Here is a 17224-nt window from a genome sequence, read left to right on the forward strand (position 1 = left end):
ATAGAGGACGTATCTCAAGGGAGGCTGGGAGTGGGGTGAAAGGTGAAGGGGCAGAGTAAAATGAGAGAGGGCCTGAGCGCCCTGAACCCAGGAATGTGGGTCAGAAGTCAATCTTCTGCACCTAAAAGGTCTCCCTAAGAAAAAATATCTGGGGGGGGGGTGGTCGTGCTTCTACCCCCAACCTCATCCTAGCTAATCCTCACCCCCACCCCTCTCCCTTGGTATCTCTGCTCCTTGCTCTGCCGCCGACTGCGCGATCCCACATCTGGTTTCCATCGCGGCTTACCTTGAAGTGCTCGTTAATAAAGATATTCTGCAAACCGCGGCCAGGGGTGCGCAGGCCCGAACCCTTCCCCCGCCGCCCATGGGGACCCGCGCCTCTCTGGCTCACAGACCTAAGCCAAATGAGGATCTTATAGATACTGAGTGCCTGTTGTGCCAGAAGCCATCCACAGGTCATTCCCTTGGGCCACCCCAATAATCTGGTGACACTGGCCTCATCATACCCATTTTCCAGATGGGTAGACTGAAACTCAAAGAAACGAACTAATTTTCCAACCTCGGATAGCAAACAGTGAGTGAGCCTGCCATCATCCCAAATGCTACTGTTCAGCCCAAGTTTGTTTTAGTTCTTAGACTCTGCCAAGTTCTGGAATCCCCCAATCTCATCCCTGCGCTTTTGTCTTGCCAATAACTTGGTGTTCAGCGCAGAGTCTCTTCCTCCAGAAAGACTTCCCGTCTCTCCCAGTTGGGGCTGCATCTCCATCCTGGACTTCATGGTTGTCTGGTGGCCCGCTCGGTGTTCATCTCCACCTCAGTAGTCCGAGGTTTCGAGGGGGAAGCCTCTGCCCCGCCTGGCACCCCACAAATATTTATGGAATAAAATAGTAAAGCCTGGGTTCCTTCCACTGCTCAGTGAGGCAGTTCCCAGCATCTTTGGTTTCCTCTAGCCAAGGACAACCGGTTGCTCTCCCTCCCCCTCTTCATGAATCAAGAGACAAAATTAAGAGCTTGCTGGCCTCTCCTGGGCTGCACAAGAACAGTGAGTTCTCTCAGAGTAGGGGCCAGGCCTGCCTTGTTCACCGCAGGGCTTGGCACATCCTAGGCACTCATAAAATGTGCATTGAACGAATGAATGAAAATGCCACGTGGTCCAGTCCGGGGTCTTAGAGGCGCATTTTTGCTAAGCTGTTCCAAGCTAGCAGGCTACTCTGGTCCCCTGCACCCTGAAGCTGTCTGCTAGCACCCAGAGGGTGTCTGCAATCCTTCTACTTCTCCCCACATCCTCCCATTCCAGGCTTAGACACAAGGAGGAAACTAAAAGAAGCAAAATACATGGGGCGGGGGGACAACACCAAGACAGGTACAATGGCAATTACAATATTCTCCAGTAACTTCTGAGCTGCTCCGTGTTCTCAATGCAAAAAGACAAAAACAAAAAACAAAAAACAACCCTGCCAGGTTCCAGAAAGCTTTCTTTGAGTGCTGCCTCTTGCCATCTACCCACCCCATGCTTTTATGACCTGTTTAATTATGACCTCATTATTTAACCTTTTCCTGGCCACCCCAGGGGGAATTTCAAAACCCGAGCCCTCGGGCGCAGACTTTGGTGTCCGCAGCCCAGCCGGAATCCCTCCTGGTGCACTGAGGTCCTGGCCCTTTGAACCAGCAGGGGGGCCTTCTACCTTCCTATGTGGTACCTTAGAGATGAACTCAGAAAGAGTGAGCGTGTGCCTGCGAGTGAGGAAGTGCATGTGGGTTTGCCTGTGACTGCGTGGGAACATTCTGGGTGTGTTGTTTTCCTCACAAAAATCACTCCGGATCCCCCTCCTAAGTCCCTTCAAACATGTCTTTCCCCAGAGACGCTAAGTGTAGCTGGTTATTTCTCTGTGTGTTCAATCATTTGCTGATCCATCGGCCCATCCATCCCTCCATCCATCCATCCCTCTGCCATAGCTGAAAGCTGACCCACTCTCACCCAGTTCCCCTGCGAGGGTGCAGGGCACCCTTCCAGCCAGAAGTGACGTGGACACCCCTCAAGCCCAGTTCTGGCCCCTGCCTTTGCTCTCCCAGTGCGTTATTTCTCTCTCAGCTAAGGTTCTCCCTGGCTCGCTGTTTGTCCCTCCACCATTGAAGCGCCTGGCAGTATCTCTACACTTCCGGTCACTTCACCGTACCAGAACAGTTGGGGGTGGCAGGCCCCTCTGCTTCAAGTCCTGCATCCCTACCCCCTGGCACACACACCCCTGGCTGCCCCTTCTCTCTTGCTTTCGCATTGTCCCGCTTAACCCTCCTGGAAGCAGATTCCCCTTTCTGTGGGCTCTGCACACAGCCTGGGAAGGGGAAGGGTGACAGAAAGTCTTTCTTTGCCAAGGCCAAATGCCCAGTATCACCTCCTCTGGGAGGCCTTCCTTCACCCACTAGCTACTGCTCTGTCACATCTGCCTGGTTATTTCCTCCATAGCGTCTATTCTGACCTGACATTTTCTCCCACATTTGTTGACTTACTGGTTTTATTGTCTGTCTTCCTACGGGAATGCGAGTCCGTGGCTACTCTCTCCCCAGTAGGAAATACAGTGCTCAGCACATAGCACTACTCGGTAAATATCTACTGAGCTAATGACTAAATGAGTGAATGAACCAATAAGTTGAATGAACGAATGGCTATCGGAGGAGCATTGCCCTAGGCTTGCAGAGTAACTGCTCAGTCCCTGTGGCTCAGGGCTGGAGCTCTTGAGGCCAGGGGTGTAGGACTGTGTTGGTTAGAAGGTCCCTGATGGAGAAGGGAGAGCCACAACAGACGCTCCTTTATTTCAAAGGGAAGGACTGATTCGGAACCACCCACTTTGGTCTGAGCTCCCTCCAGCCCATCCCCCACTGCACTTTCTCCATCTTGTACAAACAGTGGAGCTGCGGAGGGAGAACAGACCCCCTTATCTGTTATGTGACTTCCTCTGACTGCCCCAAGTCTTGACTTCCAGTGTGAGTAAAACAGGGGCCATACCTCAGTGAGTCGTGTACACTACTTGGTTTGCAGTTGCCACTCTGTAAATGCCAGGAGGCAACAAAGACTGCTCAGACTTTTGGGGCTGCTGAATGGGCATTTTGGACACCTGTAGAGGGGGCGGGAAGAGTCAAGATATGAAGGGGGAAGGCCAGGGATCTTATAAATCTTGGGCGCGAACGTTCCTGCTCTGCAGACCCCAGTACGCAAACCTCACACTCCCGACACAACATAAATAAGCAATCATGTTTCGGACAACTGTTACAAGTCAGCTCTTGCACTTTGAGATATTTGCAGTCCTCGCAACAGCCCTATGGTGGTACTATTATCCTCATTTTACAATGATTAAAAAATCGAAGCACAGAGAAGTGAAGCAATTGCTTACGGTCACACAGCAAAGCAGAAGACTTGGGATTCGAACTCAGGTGATATGACGTCAGAACCCACGCTCCTCACCGCTGCGCGTTCTCAGAGATCTCTGGGGCCCCGCGGGTCGAAAGGTTCCTGATTCCTCTCGGCCTGCAGGGATCTCAGAGAAGCTCCCACTTCTCCAGTGCCGCAGTCGCGGGCGCGAGGGATTCGGGGCGCTCGCCGGCCTCGACCGCATACGCTGGCCCACAGTGCCCTCCGGGGGCGGAGGACCACGCTGTAGCCCCGAGGTCCGCGCCAGCGTTCGCCACCGGCATCCAGCCTTCCAGACTCTGCCCCGATCTCCCCGGAATGCGGACACCCAGGCACCTTCCCGCGTTTGGCTCCAGCACCCGCGGAGCTCCCGGGGCGGCCGCGCCCCTTGTGGGATGGAGCCCGGGAGGCAGGCACTCCCCACCCAGGTTCTCCGAAGGCTCCGAGGCCGCGGCGAGTGCGGACGCACCACCTGGCAGGTCCGCTCCCAAGTGCTGTCCGCGGAAGGGAGCGCGGGTCGCTTAGGCGTTTTGAGCCTAGGGAGGACCTCGCAGGGGGCCGGCAGGTCCCGGGAGCGCCGAGTCGCCCGCCTTTCCTCCTTGCCCACGGCCCCCACCTCTCCCTCGGACCGGTACCCCGAGTTTAGGTGCTTAGCGTTCGCGGAGTCTGGCCCCCGGTCGGCTCCGGGCTGGCGCACGTCCGGGAGTTCAGCGCGCGGAGAGGCCTTAGAGGGACACCGCCCGCCCCACCCCGCCATTCGATGCTTTATAAGGCCGCGGAGTAAGGGGGCCAAAAGGAAGTCTGCATTCAGCGGCATGTCTTCATTCATATGGGAAAAGCACGAACTCCCGAGGTGCGGATACACGAGGCGTTCTAATGAGTTCTAGTCGCTCGCACACTGTTCGGTCTTGAGGGTCAATGAAGTACAAAGCCGGAGGGACGAAGGTTTTTAAAATGACCAACCCCGACGCTCCCGCCCGCCGGAACGCATACCTCCACCCGCCTTACTCCGCCCCAAGATGCGCTGCAGGGATCTGCCTCCCCGATCTCCGGGCGCCCCGGGCACCGGGTACCTTTCGGAGCAGGACTGGGGTTCCGGTCCGAAGGCGCGGTCCAGGCGCGCGACGGAGCCTAGTTCCCTGTTCCCCACTTAGGGCAAGGCAAAGAGCTCAGGGCAGGGAGAGAGAACTCAGAGGGCCACAGCAGGCGAAATTGGGGTCTGGGGAACCCCCTGGAAAACCCGGCTTGGCTGGGAAGCTCGTGAGGGGAGGCCTCCACATTGCCGGGGCGACCGCCTTAATCCTTGATCGGGAGAGGAAGTTGGAACCAGAAGTCCTCCTCTGGGGTCCGAGCCTGTGCACCCTTTGCATATCTGTTACAGCCCAGGAGAACACAGATAATTTACATCCACAGATAATTCCCAAACATCATTAGCCAAAACCCCAGCCAGGTGTTTGTATCGAAGCCCCCTGTCCCATCTTGTCTTCTCCCCTGTCACTTCTCTCCTGGAAGCCGGCCCTCTAGGATTTCAAAAAGATCAGCCGTGGGAAGGTGGAGGCCAAAACACACCACCTCACATATACAGGAGTCCTGAGGCACCTCGTGGGCAGAAATGCAGCTTCAGTTTCTTGGGGGGCTTGCAGGGTGGAGAGGATCTGTCCTTGCTCAGCCTTAGTTCTAAGGAAGCATATAGAAACTTTCTATCCATTTCTCGGCTGGGGAGATGGAGGCTTCAGTGATGGAGGGAAAGGAGTGTTGATGGCCAGAGGGATCTGAGGACTCCCTCACACTGTGTCTGCATGTGCCGGTTTCTGGGGAGCGGGTTCAAAACTTTCAACAGTCTCAAAGGGGATCCTGACCCCAGAGGGTTAAACTTCACTCATTTGGTCAGAGCTGATCCCTTGGGACAAAACAGGGCTCTTTCCAAAGCCCTCTCTGTTCCCTCAGACCTGGACTTTACCCCCTTCCTCTCCACACACCCTTTCCCTCTGCAACAGAGAGGCCTAAATGTCCAGGCTGGGACTGCCCACCTGACAGCCTAGAGCAGGGGTCCCCAACCCCCAGGCCGCAGACCGGTACTGGTCCACAGAGTGTTAGGAACTGGGCCACACAGCAGTAGGCGAGCGAGCGAAGCTTCGTCTGCTGCCCTCCATTGCTCCCCATCGCTCCATTACTGCCTGAACCATCCCCTCCCCCACCACCGCGTCCACGGAAAAATTGTCTTCCACGAAACCGGTCCCCGGTGCTAAAAAAGTTGGGGACCTCTAGCCTAGAGGGTCTCTTCCAGGTCTAGTAAGGGGTGGTCTTCCCAACCTGCCACTCAGAAAACCAAGCTGGAACCAGGGAGAGGGAGAGGTGAATGGGGCAGGCTTCTGTGGCGGCAGGAAAGGTTTCTTGATTCTCCTTCTCCGGGGATCCCTGGGGTCAGCCCGGGGGGGGGGGCCCTTCCCCTCTGCCCCTCCTTTCCCCACTCCTCTCCTCTCCACCAATCCCCAGAGCCTGTTGGCATATCCGCACACCCTCAGTGCCCTGAGCACACTCTGCTGCCATCACTGGGAGCAGAGCGGGAGGAGCATGGCCCCTAATTCCCTTCTCTTCTCCCACAACCCTGAGAGTCCTTCTCCTCTTAGGTTTCATTTGTCCACTTGTCCCCTCCCCCAGCCCCAAGAGTTCGTGGGCAGCCAGTGGCAGCTGTGTTGACTCCAATTCCAGCACTCCCCCCAGTGTTGTTCTCATGGATGGTGGGAGGGGGCTTCTGGATTCTCTCTAGGACAGAGCTGGGCTCAGGAGTCTGTCTGTGGCAGTGAGGAGGCCTCTGGGGCTGGAAAAGGTGGGAGGAGGGAGGAGGCAACAAGGCGTCCCGATAGTCATTCCATTAGTGGTCAAGAGCCCAGCTTTAGAGTCAAGTTGGAATCCCACTTCTGCCACTTTTTGGCTGTGTAACATGGGCTATGTGACTTCTTTCATGGGCCTCAGTTTCCTCTCCTGTAAAATGGGGATAATAATAGTACCTACTTCATAGAATAGTTGCACAGATTAAATGAGATCATGCTCACGTAAGGTGTTTTCTAGTATCAGCAATAATGACTTCCTTTCCATATGGAACACTCTGCTATCTTAAACATTATAGCCCAGCCTTAAAGAACCAGAAATGACCAGTTGGGGTTCCTGCCCTTCAACCATTGTGAAAATGGGTCATATTCATCCTCCAGACCACAGCTCCTCCCTGGTCAGGGTCTTTTAAGGCACCAGGAGTGAAAAGGCCGAAGGAATTTTCAGGCCCCATGGTCCAGCCCCTCCTGTTAGTTGGTGCAGGCGAGGTAGAGGCTGTGTGTTGTGTTTTGGGGGGAGGTTATAGGGGAGAAGGGTGGCCGCTGACCTCCAGTTCCGGCTCTGTCCCACCTCAGCACATTCAGCAGCAGCGCCTTCACATACCTTGATCCTCTGTAAACTCACCACTGTCCTGCGGAGGAGGGTTTATGTCCCTGCTTTACAGGCAGGCAAATGGACGCCCCTTGCCCAAAGCACACTGTAGCAAGAGGTCAGGATGACCCTCGAGCTTGGGTGTCACGGCTCTCAGGCCTGGTATCTTTGTCCTGGCGTCCACAGTGCACTGGGGCCTCAAGGACGGGCTTGGGGTCTGGCATCAGTATCCCCTGCCTGTACCTCCTCCCCCGCGTGCCCCACCGCCTGCCTCCAGAGAGAGAGGTCCCCGCCCCAGCACCTGTCATAGGAGGCAGCCAGAGCACACATTCTGATCCACATAATCCCGAAGTTTGTGATTGGCAGGGAGGAGGGCTGGGAGGAGGGGAGGGTGAAGGGGAATGCGGGAGAGATATACTTCTTTTTTTTTTTTTTAACATCTTTATTGGAGTATAATTGCTTTACAATGGTGTGTTAGTTTCTGCTTTATAACAAAGTGAATCAGTTATACATATACATATGTTCCCATATCTCTTCCCTCTTGCATCTCCCTCCCTCCCACTCTCCCTATCCCACCCCTCTAGGTGGTCACAAAGCACCGAGCTGATCTCCCTGTGCTATGCGGCTGCTTCCCACTAGCTATCTATTTTACATTTGGTAGAGGTATACTTCTTGAGTAACCTTAGATGCCCGAGACAGAAGGAGAGACTGCTACAAATGGCGCTTGGCTCAGTGCCTGGCACATAGTAGGTGCTCAGTAAATGGTGGTGGTTATTATATTTCTATTGCCTCCTGCTCTCACTAGCAGTCTCCCAGCCACCGCAAACCCCTCCATCTGAGGATGCCTGTGGCTTAACCTCCACCCTCTCTCTTCCACCTCGCCTGGGGTCTTTCTCTCCTCGGGACCTGCGGGCGCACAGTTGGCCTCGCCGCGCTCCCCGCTTGCCCGGAGCCCGGCCCAGAGCGCACAGCTGCGGGCAGACTGTGGTCACTTCTGGAGTCGACCTCTCCTCCCCGAGCCGAGGGGTGGGGGTGGGGGGAGGGGCCTTGATTGCCAAGCTAAGGGCAGAAAAGCAGTGCAACCGTGTGCTTCCCCAACCCCGAGCCTTCGTGGGAACCTACGGCGAGCGCTTGCGGCTCGCGGCTCGCCCCCGGAGCGGAGAGAATCGACTTGGAAAACCAAAAAGGCAGCTGATGAGTTAAAAGAAAACCAAATCTGTAGTCTTCCTCCAGACTCGGGCTGCCACCAGGGGACAGGGACGAGGCCCCAGGAACCGGGCTGCGGACATCCCTGGCAGGTGGCGCTTTCGCTGCGTATATTGGGTGCCCTTTCAGGGCCCCCAGTACCTCCGCTGATCCGCGCAACGCGCACCCCGCCTCGGTCCTCACCCAAGGGCTCGGAGAATGAAAGAGACAGGGCCAGGCCACGAAGACGAGCTGCGCACCGGAAACACCCAGGGAAATGCAACCCTTCCAGAGTTGGCGGTGGAAGGAACTATGGCTGGAGAGCCGGGAGACCCTGCGCTCTCGCCGCAACTGCGCAGTGACCCGCTGTTGGGCCTTGGACACCGGGATTCCTCTCTCAGACAATTCTCCCCAGCTGCTCTGCCATCCTCAGGAGCGCGGAAACCCCTAGCTGCTTTCTCCAACTTGAATTCGTTTCCAGGTTGTAGAGGAGTTTTTCAACGGGTAGTTGAAAACGGGCTGGCTTTAGAGGCAGGCAGATCTGGGTGCTAATGCCCAACTGCGGTTGTGAGAGCTTGGGCAAGTCGTTCTCCTCCTGTGCCTCAGCGTACTTATCTGTGAAATGGCAGTGATTATTCCGATCTTCTGAGAAAGTTGTGAGGATTAGAAATCACGTGGGTAGGCGCTCCCTTAACTTCAGTTCTTATTCTTTTGGGGGACAGTTGCAGATCTTCGGGGGTATGGAGGAACAAGCAGTTCTTGTGGCCACCCTGACCTCGAGTCCAGTCGCTTCAGATTACCCCTCATCAGGTTTCCGGAGCTCCTAACCGGGGGGCACGTGACTCGCTCTTTGATGGCCAATCGAGTCCTTTCAGGATCAGTCTCCTTTAAAAAAAAATTCACCAGTCTTGTCCTTACCCTTGCCAAGCTAACTGGACTCACTTTCAGTTTCTTGGGGATGAAGGTAGGGGACGAGATGAGCATTGCTGATTTTTGTGCCGAAAATAGCAATCGATGCCTTTTTTCTTTTCTTTATTTAAAGGTGAAGTCCTTAAAAATTAACCATTTTAAAGTGAACGATTCAGCGGCATTTAGCACATTTGCAGTGTTGTACAACCACCACCTCTGTCTAGTTCCAAAACATTTCCATCACCCCAAAAGGACCTATTTTTCTTTTTCAGCGCTTTCTCCAGAACTGAGTTGTGTGCAGGCAGACAAGCGAGACAACAGCACTTCATGCCCTTTCAACTCGTCTTTTCAATGCCTTTAAAAAAGAGCTCTGTTTCCCAAATGATTTGCAAAGTTGATCTCAGACGACCATGGAGCCAAGGAGATGGGAGTAGGGTGTTTATTCAGAACCCATGGGGAATCAGTGTGTGCGTGAGAGCATGGGGTAGGGGTGGGGGATTATGGGACAGGGAACTGGAGAACCAGGTCCAGGTAGAGGGTTTATGATGGCCCTGCCCATCCAAAAACTATAGATACAATTCTCATCCTGCAGGAGTGAGGACTCTCTATTTAATTTCACACAAGCATTTTACATCAGTGGCTTTTAATCATTTTAAGGGAGCCACTTCTTTGATCATCTGATGAAAGACGAGGACCCTTTTCCTGGAAAGATGCAGCTAGATGCTGTGTTAGTTTCTGAGGGTTATAACAAATGACCACAAACTTGGTGTTTTACAAGAACAGACATGTATTCTCTCCCAGCTCTGGAGGCCAGAAGTCTGAAATCAAGGGATCAGCGGGGCCAGGTTCCAGGGAGGGTACTTCCTTGCATTGCCCAGCTTCTGGTGGCTCCAGGCTTTCCCTGTGGTTTTCCTTCTCCCATCTCCACCTTTATCTTCATGAACTTTCTGTGTCTTCTCTTTTGTCTCTTGTAAGGAAACTCGTCATTCGAATTGAGACTACCTGGAGAACCCAGGATTAGCTCTTCTTGAGGTCCTTTACTTAATTAAGCTGCAAATGTCCTTTATGCAAATAAGCTCACAATCACAGGTACTGGGAGCCAGGACCTGGAGGTATCTTTTGGGGGCTATGGTTTAACCCCGGTACAGGTGCATACACCCAATTTCATGTACAACTTCAGGGGCTCCCAGACTCCTGTCAAATCAGAAATCTCTGATTGAATGTCACAAAGGAATCCTTTGATGTCACTGTCAGAAAGGTGGAGAGAAAAGAGATCACCCCTGTTTCCATGGTTCTTTTTAAGGAAGGACATGCCCACATGTGGTTAAAAGGAGAAAATGAACCAGCCATTCTTCCCCTGTGATATCATCTACCCTCTTGAGGAAGGACATTCCAGAACATTCTAGAGACAGAAACTGGTTTCCTTTTTACAAAGAAGGCCTTGAAAAATGCGGCATCAGCCAGAATCTAAATTTGTGAAAATGGACCAACAGGAAATTTCGCCCTGTCAGGCAAACCTCATAAAGGCCCTGTAGGCGCCTTACTGCTCAGAGAGGTCTTTTAAGAAAATTGCAACTTTTAGTCAGACCCTGAGGGAAGTCTCACAAAGATCTTCACACCCCTTTGTGCCTTCTCTTTCTGGGGTGGTGAGGGAGGAGCAAGTTTTTCTCCAGGGAAGGAGGTGGGTGTGGAGGTGGAGGTGAGGGATCTGGGCTGGGGAGAGGATACTCCCGGAGCCAGGGAACAGGGTGGATCCAAAGATAGAAGTGACAGCTTCCTCAGCTGAGTCCCTGGGTCGCCACCTGTGTCCCTCCTGCAGATTGGATTTATAGAGTGCAACATTTTAATAAAAAACACACACACCTTCCCATTTTGGTGCATTAAGAGATTTCTAACAAAACACCGTCATGTTGCTATAAATTTTTCTCCCAGCACCCTCACAAGTAATAACTCAGCTCTGGCATTTTGCATTTAATGTTTATTTTGACGGCTACATTCCAGTCGGAGTTGGGGCTCAGGGTGGGGAGGGAGAAGGCCAAAAAAAAATGCCTCCTCTTTCCTAGCCATCAACTGTGTGTTTTTAATAAAAAGTCCCCACAAACTGGGGAGCCAACACTTGGAAAGGAAGGAGGGAAATCATGACACCCTATCAGGAAGTGCCAGTGGCCTCAGCTCTAGGAAGTAGCCGGGGTGAAGCCCTGGCTGGGCCCTGCCAGTGTGGGTCCCCAGAGGATTTCTGGAATGTCTCCTTTGCTCAGGTCATGCATTCAGCCTGAGGTGCCCTTTTCTCTTCTCCCGCAGCTTCTGAAGCACACCTTCACGTTCTCATCTTCTGGAATTTTCCCCGCATCCTTTCTCCACCACTTATGGGCCCCTCCCTTGAACAGTATCCATTTTATCCACTTAGCACCTGTAGTGGAATCCTTGGCTGTAATGGGCTCAGGCAAAAGAGTATTGAAGGAATGAATGAATGAATGAAAGAACACGTGAACTTAAGTAGGTTGGAGAATCCTGTTTCACTACATCTGAGTTACCTCCATGAAGGCAGCTCTTTGGGGAATGGTTAGCTATTTTCTCCCTTAAAAAGGAATCTGAATAGTTCAAAATCATGTGGAAATCAGGTCACAATCCCTTTTCCTTCAAAGGTGCTGTATTCCGGTCATCTTACACCTAAGGTCAGAAGGGAGGCTTCTAGTTTATTCTTTTGCCTCCAGGTAGAAACAAAAAATGGAATGCTGGTCCAAACTGTCACAGATGTGGGAACTGCTTCCTGGAGGCTGAGGCTAAGGGTCCCATTGCCTGATGGCTGATTAAGGCTCACCTTCCCTGTGCATTGGCTGTGGGGCTTTGCCAATACCCTTCTACCAGCAGCCTCTCCTTCTGAGGACCTCACAGCCCCCCTGCTTGTCTTCCCATGGGACCACTGATCAAAGCCCGGCTATTCCCGAGGCTTGCTCAAATTGTCCGTGGAGATAATGAATGGAAAAAAAAAATGCTTGTAAACTGCAGAGTGCCTGGGACATGGAGAGTGGCACCTAACATGTGTATGTTTCAGTGATTGTGAGTCATGCAGGTGGTGGGTGGATCAGACCCCGGAGTCAAATGATTTGCACTTATTGGCATGAGACCTCAGTTTTCTCATCTGTAAACTGGGAATAACCTTAGTAATTGGGTCCTGGGAAGTGGGAGTGGGGAGGATTATTTGAGAAAGTTCATGGGAAGTGCTTTACTCTCACTGTCCAGATTGGAGAGGACCTGGCTATATATCTGTCACTCCCTGAACTCTGGGCATGGTCAGCTGGCTGGGCTGGGGTCCCCTTCCTTCCCCCACCTCCACCCCACAGCCCTCCCCGGAAGGGAGGAACAGCCTCTTCCGAGCTGCTTTACTTTGCCTCCTCTATGGAGGAAAACTGTTCTTCCATCAAGAGTTCGAATGCTGCCTCTGCCACTTATTTGCTGGTTGACCTCGGGTGAATTACTTAACATCTCTGAGCCTGTTTTCTTATTTGATCAATGAGGATGATAATACTGGCCTGGGTGGATTGCTCTGAGGATTGAAGGAGACGATGGGAAGGCCTGATACATAGCAGGCACTTGATAAATGTTTTTCCTTTCCTTCCTTTCCCCAAGTAGATGACAAGCAGATATAGTACCTGGTGCTCTGGGTACTTCTCTTAGGGCCCACACACAAACAGTGCCTACTAGCTGCTGTGGATGGGTGGACTGGCAGGAAGCTGCATTGCCCATACTGGGGAGCTCTCAGGAAGATCACCTCACTCATCCTGGCTTCAGGAGGACCACATGCATTTTTCCCTTTTACAAACTCTCAGCCTGGCCCACGGCGTTTTAAAGCTGAGATAAACAGTTCCAGGGCAAAGCCAGGCATCAGGGCTGATCTTGGCTCTTTCCAAAGTATTTCTGAGTTTTTCAGCAGGATCCCAGCCCTGACCCCGCAACCCCTCTAGCTTTAATGGGTACTGATCACTTTACACCCCTGAAACCCTCGGCAAATGGTCCTGGTCTCTGATGTGCCATCCAGGCTGGCAGCAGGGCGCTGGCACTCAGCCTCTGCCCGAGGAAATGAAAGCCTGATGGGGCTGGAGGGGGAGGTGGTGAAGGAGCTTCCAGAAACATCATGGCAGCTGGAGTAAGCTTTCCCCTAGCTGGCCCATCCCGCAAATATCTCTTCTTTCCCAAATAGGGCAGTGAGACCTGCTGCATCTGGGGACTCCTGTCAACTCCCAGAGGCCCATCCTGATCAAGCTGTGTATCTGACCTACAGTAGTAGTAATCGACAGTTAGTACCATTTATTGAGCACCTATTATGAGTCAGACCCAATTCTCAGCTTGTTCCATTGATTCCCTCTCCCGGGCCACCAATCAAAGTTAGCTCCCTCCCCAGGGACTCACTGTCCCTTACCTGCTTTAATTCTTCAGAACACTTATCACTAGCTGTAATGATCTGGTTCATTTATTTGTTTCCTTTGTCTACTGTCTCCCCTATTATAATGTCAGGAACCTTGTCTGTTTGTTCCTACACCAGGGCCTGGAGAAGCTCTTGGCACAGTACAGGTGTTCAGAAAATATTTTGTTTTTTGTCTGAATGAATGGATAATCTTCAGAGCAATCTTATGGGAGGGGATTATCCGCATTTTACAGATAAGAAAACTGAGGCAGAGAAGAGGCCAGGAGCTTTGACAAAAGACACACATAGTCAAGAAGGGCAGAGCCGGGATTCCAACCCTGGGATGTTTGACTGAAATCTGTGTTGTTCTACCCCACACCACCTCACCCCGCCCACCTGGCTTCCCATAAGGTGAGTACTCTGTTGGGAACAGAAGGCCTTGTCAGAAATGGAAACTTGTGGCCCTTGTGTCTGAAGAAACATTTCCCAAATATTTGTATTCGCGATCCTACAATATCTCATTTTCTGTAGTTTTCACAGAAATCAGTCAGGTTGCTGTCCTTCTATACCATTTTATAATGAAGATATCAAAGCTCAGAGAGGTTGTGTGCTTGCCTAAAGACACACAGCGAGGAAGTGACAGAGCTGGCATTCGAGTCGGATCTGGCTGGAAAGGTCATGCTCATCTCACCTCTCAGACACATGGCCTCCCGGGGAATCTGAGTGACCCCTCTGGACTCACACAGTCAGGAAGTGACAAAGCAGATACACGGTCAGGTCTTCGGTTGCCATGCCCAGTTCTCCTTCCCCCAACTCAGTATTACAGCCTGGAAAGCCAGTGGGCAGAAGGAAGGCATGAAGGTCCTGACTGAATACATGGTGTGGTTGCCTTGAGGGTTGGGAATTGGCAAAAGGTGATGGAGCCTCTATCAAGGAGACTCACAAGGTCATTTGCGTGTGTGTGTTCGTGTGTGTGTGTGTGTGTGTGTGTGTGTGTGTAAAATACTAAGGCCTCACCCCACCCTACCCCACTGTGGATCAGAGTATTTGTGGAGGGAAGACAAGGGGCAGAGAAGCTGGAAAACCTGGCCGGATTTATATGGGAAAGACTGCAGAGACATAGGAAGAAGGAAAATGTACAGAAAGGGTGAAGGTGCAGGCTGCGGTTGAAAGAGTGAGGTTTTGGGGATTTGGAGTCAGAGAACGGAGACTTGGAGGGAAGCTGCCAGGTCTAGGAGCTGGGGGGGAGCAGAGGGGAGAGTGAGAGTCTTTAAGGTGTTTTTCCATGTAATATTTTAGGAATATAATCCCCCATTTCTGGTGGGTCTGCAGTCAACATTTTAATAGAATTTCAAGTTACTTTTGGATGCTGGCTGATGTTTCTTGGATTGGGGCTCTGTGTCTAGAGAGGTTATAAGCTAGCCTACTTTTCATGGGTCCATGTGTCTGTGTGGTTCTCCACATGTGTACACATGTCTGCACATGTGTGTGTTCACATCTGTGGGAGTTTGCTCTAACTGAAGGCATGTGTGCATGTGTGTATGTGTGTGGCAGGGGGTACGAACGGCCTGTCCATCCCCACTACCCAGTTCCGAATTGTGGGCACAGCTGCCACCCAGGAGTGGCGACAGATGACTGGCGGGGGAGGTGGCGGTGGAAGGTCTCAATCAGGAGGTGTACCCCACCTCCATTTTGGGGGAATTGGCATCTGTGGGGGACAGAGCAGCATGTGTGGGGATGGGCTCACAGGGCTAGAGAACACAAAAAGGCCTCCAGCAGGATTTAGCGGAGAGAGAGGCAGAGAGCAGAGAGGGAAGGACCCAGGCAAGGGGGTGGTGGTCCTTGGGTGGGAGTGGGGATGCTCTAGAGGTGGTGAGGTGTGTCCAGCGAGGCCGTCCTCATCCTTGCCTTTCCCCGGTCCTCCCACTCACACCAACCAGGAGCAAATGATGCTGGGGCCTCTGGGAAACGATGGCAACGTGCATGGGGCTCTACAGCCAAGGAGCTGAGCACAGGAGTAGCTTTTGTACTTAGAGCCAAGAAACCCGGTTACCATCCTAGCTCTGCTCACACCAACAAGCTGTGCAACCTTGGGCAAATCACCTGGCCTCGCTCATCCCAGCTGCCTCACAGTGGCGCCACCTGGGGGCTGGAGGACTGCATGGGCCGGTGGGTGGAACGGTGCTGTGTGAGCTCTGGGGTGCTGGCGTTTGGGGTCTGGGTTTCTTACTGTGGCCGCCTGTTCTGACCCTACCCTGGGCTCTCTGGAAATTCTGGGTCTGATGTTCAGGAAGCAGGGCACCTATAGGGTTGTCGCCAAAATCCTCTCAGCCTTAAATTCGTTGTATTTAATCTTCTTGGATTTGACAAAATCAGTCTCTTTTAGGAGGCCGGTCCGGGTGCCTGTTCAGCTATCTTGTGATCACTATCTCAGTGCCAAGGGATGACTGATGCCTATGCCAGCTACTCACTGCTCTTTTTGGTGTTAACTTAAAAGGCTGCCTTAGGTGTCCCTTCAGACCCAGCTCTTGCATTTCACCCTCTCCAAGTGGGAAACCTGCAGGCTGGACTCAATGCCTTTTGTCTCCTGGTCTGGTTTTGGCCACAGACTGTAATACTATGTGGATGATGAAGTTATTTGTCAATTACCTGACTCTGCAAACATAAATCATTCCCTAGTTTACCCCACTGAACATCTTTGTTAAACTCTGTTTTTCTCGCCCTGCTGATGGATGCACACTGTTCTGAAACCCATCATTTGATGGTTACACACGAGACAAGCCTTGGAGCAAGTGGTTTCCATGACTACTGCCTTGCAGGGGTGTGTATAACGGTACCCCTTTTGCCTTGATCCTTTTCTGTCTTTTTTCTATGTTGTTCCCTCGCCTCTCCTATCACACTTCTCCTCAGACCCTCCCTCTCCCCCTCATTCCCTCCCTACCGCCCTTTCAACCTGGTCTGCCCCCTTCCCCTCCCTCTTCCCCAGCCCCGTCTCTGGAGCCAGAGCCTTGGCAAGGATGAAAGCCACTGGCCAGGCCCATAAATCAGCCGGCCTGTGCCCCTTAACCTTCCCCATTAACCTCTCACACTGGCAGGCATTAGGTGTTACACTTGGCTGCCATAAATTACTCGCCAGTGGATTTATGAGTGCTCCCCCCTTTAGAGGGCTGCTTCCTCATCCTCCCCGCACTTGCCCTCAGGGTTTCCAGAGATCAAGCCCCAGGCTTGCAGTCAGTGCCTGGTCCTGGCCCGTGACTCCCAGTTTGATGCTCTGCACCTGATCCCCCCATTACACACACTCTAGAAGACAGAAGGGGCGGAGGGGAGGGCGGATGTGTGTGGCAGTCACCCCTTAACTCTGCTACTTAGAATCACCCTCCCCAGAGGCCATCACCTGGAGCTTCCACAGCTTTACCTTGGAAGGTGAGCAGACCCTGAATAATAACATTCACCACCACACATTGTGTTTCTGCCACTTGCCAGACACTCATGCTCACTGTTTTTAACTCTTCTAACAACCGTGTGTGTGTGTGTGTGTGTGTGTGTGTGTGTGAATTGTTATCCCATTTTGCAGATGAGGAAACAGAGGCTCAGGCAAGAGATGTGACATGGGCAGGACCTGGAACCACTGGTGTTGAGAGTTAGTGGATTACATTGTCTCCTACTCTATAAAAATCTGATTCTGCAAAACAATTCCATGTATGGAAACCATGATACGCCCGTGACCCAGAATCTCTCTGCCTCATTCCCCCAACCTGCTGCAATTCATTTACAGTAACAAGGACTGTTATATGATAGTAACGACGACACTGATGATGAGAATTGCTGACACCTAACGGATGTTACCAAATACCTGATATTATGCTAAGTGTTTTACATGCAGAAACTTGCTTAAT

Source organism: Balaenoptera ricei, chromosome 8 (assembly GCF_028023285.1).
Source record: "Balaenoptera ricei isolate mBalRic1 chromosome 8, mBalRic1.hap2, whole genome shotgun sequence".
NCBI lineage: Eukaryota > Metazoa > Chordata > Mammalia > Artiodactyla > Balaenopteridae > Balaenoptera > Balaenoptera ricei.